Consider the following 5,345-nt stretch of genomic DNA (forward strand, 5'->3'; position numbering starts at 1 on the left):
CCCCCGGACGCCCAATTGTCTCCGGGAGGGGGTCACTTTTCTGTAATGTGGCTATTTTTTTGGACAGGATGTTGCGCCAATATGCCATTTCTGCAAAGTCTTTTATCAGAGACACAGGTGATTTTCTGCTCAAGATTAGTGCCCTTGACATACCTGTGGGCGCCACTCTGGTATCATTCGACGTGTGTAGTCTATACACGTCGATTGACCATGAGTTGGGCCTCCAGGCTGTGGAAACATGTCTTAAAACATCTGATTACACTGAGGTCTGCCAAACTTTCCTACTATCTTTATTGAGATTTGTTTTAACCAAAAATTACTTCCTGTTCCAGGACGACTTTTTTGTACAGATGCGTGGGACGGCGATGGGGTCCAACGTGGCGCCCATGTACGCTAACATCTACATGGCCCACCTTGAGGAGTCGTCGATATATGGCAGCCACCACTTCAGACATGTTCTGGGGTGGTGGCGCTATATCGACAATATCTTCCTGGTGTGGACGGGCGACACGTTGGGCCTCCTCGCGTTCCACGCATTCCTCAATGAAGTTGATCCGACAGTGAAATTCACTGTGGTCCATTCAACTGATAGGCTACAGTTCCTTGACACGGAGGTCCGGATCATGGGACGGGGGTTGGAGACTGACCTATTTGTAAAACCCACCGATAAAAACACGTTGCTGCGATATGACAGTCATCATCCTCGTCCCATGGTCCGGTCATTACCCTTTAGTCAGTTTCTCAGGGTCCAGAGGATCGTGAAGGATGAACACACCAGAGATATAAGATTTACCGAAATGGGTCAGAAATTTGCCACTCGTGGGTACCCCAAAAAATTGATCAGGGATAGCATTCAGCGAGTGCATGACAAAGGGGTTACTACCAATATTAAAAAACTGGTCGCCAAAAAACCCCGTATTCCATTCATCTCCCAATTTTCGACTGACAGTCCACAAATAGCGGCTGTCATTCGGAAACACTGGAGGATGATAGGGAATACGTTCCTGAATCCGGCCACTAATAAATTGGTCAAAATCAACCAATATTTGACATGTGACTCGTCCTATGTGGTCTACCAACTGACCTGCCCCTGTGGGAAGTGGTACGTTGGGGAGACCACGTGGGACTTGAAGACACGGTTAAATCAACACCGATATTCCATCAGAAAGGAAAAGATGGATTTACCGGTGTCTAAACATTTCAAAGATGCAGGACACACACAGAAAGACCTAAGGTTCCGTATATTGGAACAGATCGAATTGGGAAGGCGTGGGGGGGATAGACAAGCCCTCCTTAAAAAGCGAGAGCTATTCTGGATATTCACCTTAAATACCTTGAGGCCAAATGGGCTGAATGTCGATTTCAGGGTTGATTAGTGTTGTCCCTCTTGTGTCACGCATGGGTCCTCACCCTCCGCTGTGGGTTAAATGTATATGTGTCAATAACAACCAAGTTATACATTTGTTTTGATTTTTTTGTAAAAAATCTCTCTTTGTTTTTAGATTTATATACTGATCATGATCAAGATTGGTGCGCTGTGCTGTGAGGGAGACATCGCTGACCTGGGTGGTTATCTGCTGTTCACACGACCTTACCCACGAGCGTGGTGGCCTGACTGTCATGCCGGTGCAGCTGTGGTACATGATCCATGGTAGTTCGGCGCTTTACCCAGATATTTCCATGTGGTTCCCCTTATATTATGTTATGTTTTTCCTCACTTTATTAATTTCGCTCTGGCACCTATACCCTGTGCGCTTGTGTTTTTGGGGGGTAGCGGGCACCTGTTAGGTGGGCGACGGTTCACAGGGAGACCCTTGTGACGTCGCCACTGCCTTAGTTTGACAGTGAGTGGTTCGTTGCAGCGGACAGTCGGTGTCACCAGTTGCCTGACTCCCCCAGTACGCGCATGTGAGGGTGTTATTTTGGCCAGTCACTAGGTTGACAGGACGCTGGGTCCTGGATTCCCGCATTTGCCTTTTGTGGGATCGAGGATACACAGCAGTCTTGACCTGGATTCTCACTTATGAATTTCTTATACAAGGTTATTTACCTGGTTTCCCGATCATGTGATTTGTCCCATGTGACCATCTATGGGAGGCCGTTACTTACACAAGGACATGCGCACTCTGACCGGAGGACAGGCTTGGCCATCTTGGTTGTGGTTCTGGGTTTGTCTCTCTGCGCACGTAGCGTCGCGAGACTTCTGTTTCTGACGCATGCGCAGAGAGTGAACGGGGACGCCGCCGGGGACCGTGGGGCCGGCGCGACACGGCGCACCAGCTGATCGTGAGTTTTAACGTGGTGATTAGGGACAACACACCTGCACTAATGAAGAGTATTTAGGGTTTATGCCCCATATTGTACACAGTATGAATTATTTTTTACATTTAATGTATGCACTGTATTTTGCAACACTGCGGCATATTATATGTATTTTGTTAAATATAAAGAATCACGTATTATATGAATTTTCTTGTACATGGATCAATTGGTTCAAATTGAATTATGTAATTGATGCACCTTTAAATTGCATGTTTGCAACACATATGCACATGACTTGAGAAAGACAGCAACAAGCTGTTGAAACGTCGCTGCTGACTCTGGAGGAATAAACTTCACATTTTGCTGAAAACCTTGGTGTGCTGCTGGCCTTCCTTTCGTCTCTATAAACAACCATATAACTGTCATACCATAAGCATTCTTCCCAAGATTTGCATCCCCATTCGCGGGACACTTATAAACCCCTCCATGTCCCAACCAGGAACGCCCACAATACATCCAGGTAATGCCCACTTGTGTGCATATTTTCAAAAGCCCAGCTCATTTGTGACCTGTTTCACAGTATATCAGTAGTAAGTCAGAGCAACTGGACTTATATTCCCACTTAAAGACATTTCGCAAGTCATCCGATTGGCTTTATGAATGACTTGTATAAGGAATCTTTGGCATTAAATAGTTATGAATCGTGCTTCAGTCAGCATAATTTGTTTGCCATAATCAACACGAGATCAAGGACCTCATCGAGGTAGGTTGTTGATTGCATCTGCGTGACTGAAACTATTAGGTGGCATTAAACTGCCTTGGGAGAGGTGTTAGAACAGCATTGTAAGGGCTCATGCACATGAACGTATTTTCTTTCCGTGTCTGTTACGTTTTTTTTGAGGACCATATGCAGAACCATTAATTTCAATGGGTCTGCAAAAAAAAAAACGAAGCTACTCCGTGTGCATTCCGTGTCCGTATTTCCGTTCTGCAAAAAAATAGAACATGTCCTATTATTGTCTGCATTACGGTCAAGGATAGGACTGTTCTATTAGGGGCCAGCTGTTCCGTTCCGCAAAATACGCAATGGAAACGGAGGTCATCCGTATTTTTCGGGGATCTGTGTTTTGCGGACTGCAAAATACATACAGTCGTGTGCATAAGCCCTAATCCTGCTAAAGGTAAGGTTGGGAGGTATGCTAAAGTTATATTAACATATACACACTCACCAACAAAATCTCAAATTGTGGAATATCTTTAAGGAGTATTCTGGTAGTTACAGGTTGCTCCCTATCAGATAGGAGATAGCTGCTAGATCGGTGGAGGGCAACTGCTGGGCCCCCCACAGTTCACCAGAAAAGGGGTCCCATGTCCGCTGTTCTCCCTAGCTGCAAGACCGTGGCCAGGAGCAGTTAAATGGAGTGGTGATTGAACATGCCCATTGTCGCACCATTCAAATTCTATGCCGGAGATAGCCAAGTGCTGTAATTGTCTTCATCAGTACCATTGTGATAGTGCGTCATGGTGAATAGAGTCGTAGTGGGCATGCTTGACCACATCGATCCAGCAGCTATGGAAAACCCCTGGTTCTGGCGATAAGTAAGGGTCTCAGTTGTTGGACCCCTTCCCAATCTCCCAGTTATTCCCATTCCAGTGGATAGGTGATAGCTTGTACTTACTGGAATATGCCTTGAAGGGGGTTGTCCCATCTGGACATTTATACCATGATGAAAGGATATGTCATAGATGTCCAAAAGGTGCGGGTCCCACCATGAATGGAGAGCATGCTGTCCTCTCAAATCACTGCTATGGGACTTTCAAAAATAGCAGAGACAGTGCTCGGTTATTTTAAGTCCCATAGCAGTGAATGGAGCATTCTCTCCATTCATGGCGGGGCCCCATTTATGAGATACGCAGGTCTCAAAGCTAGGACCTGCACTTATCGGTCATGTATGGCCCACACTATCAATATGAGATATGCCCAGATTGGGGGGGACGGGACGGGCCGGGGGAACTTCCATTCTGAAATGCCACTTTTGCATAAAACCCACATTTTTAGCCCCGTTTTGTGAGGCGGCGTGGAAGCAAGCGAAAATGGTGGCCTTTGAGGTTGGGTTCGAGGGACAGCTGCATGACAATTGGGACTAGTGGCATTCTGAAGGGGGAAGAATCAGTAATGGCGGCCATGATGACTGTCACTCTACTTTCCAAAGCACAGATTAGAACTGAGGCTTATAACATTTCACCTGACAAATGGCCATGTGTGATATATTATTAAGGAAAAATCTCACTAAACTAAGGGTCACGTACCCTTTCTCCTGAGAAATAATCATGAACGTGAAATGAACCCGCAATGCCTATGGGCAGATGCACCAGTTACTGGGCAAAATGGAAGCGCTAAGTTCACTTCCCTCCGGCAGCCAAGCAGTTAATCTGTCCAAAGCGCGCTGTACAACAAGGCGGGAAGAGATTGGCGAGCCACGCCCACCTCCACGTCAGCGAGCCAATCAGCATCGTCGCTCAGATGTCATCGGCCAATAGAGTCTGTCCGCCGGTTAGTTGACAGGTGAACGCGGCACCTGAGGCTATACCTCAGCCTTCCCAGTGCCTCACACGCAGGGCGCTTTTGTTTACCTCAGTGTAAAGTCTGGGGAATAATAAACCTGCGTCACAGAGCCGCTTACTACGTCAATCAGCAGCCAACGTATTATTTACTATCTATGTGCCTCGAATACGAATGGAGGGGAAGTTATGGAAACCGCTGAGCAGAATGGACGTTACAGTCGTCACACGTTATTAAAATAAATAAAAAATAAAACCCCCAGCTCATTGAAAACCAGGGGCTGCTGCTCCGAGTCCCAGCGTGTGGTAATCATGAGTCAGCGTAGTGCACGGCATCTCCCGCGCATTTCTAATTTAACTGCGCCACATGCGTGACGTCACCGCCTGTCCGTTGGCATGACAACTCGCGGAGGGGGAGGCGAGCTACAGGATGTTTATGTCTGTAGCGTAGTCAACAAAGTTTGTTGAGAGCAAAAAGAAGAAAAAAAGGACGTCTAATGCTCATGTGACGCTAGGTGATC

This window comes from Bufo bufo, chromosome 3, assembly GCF_905171765.1.
Source record: "Bufo bufo chromosome 3, aBufBuf1.1, whole genome shotgun sequence".
Lineage (NCBI taxonomy): Eukaryota > Metazoa > Chordata > Amphibia > Anura > Bufonidae > Bufo > Bufo bufo.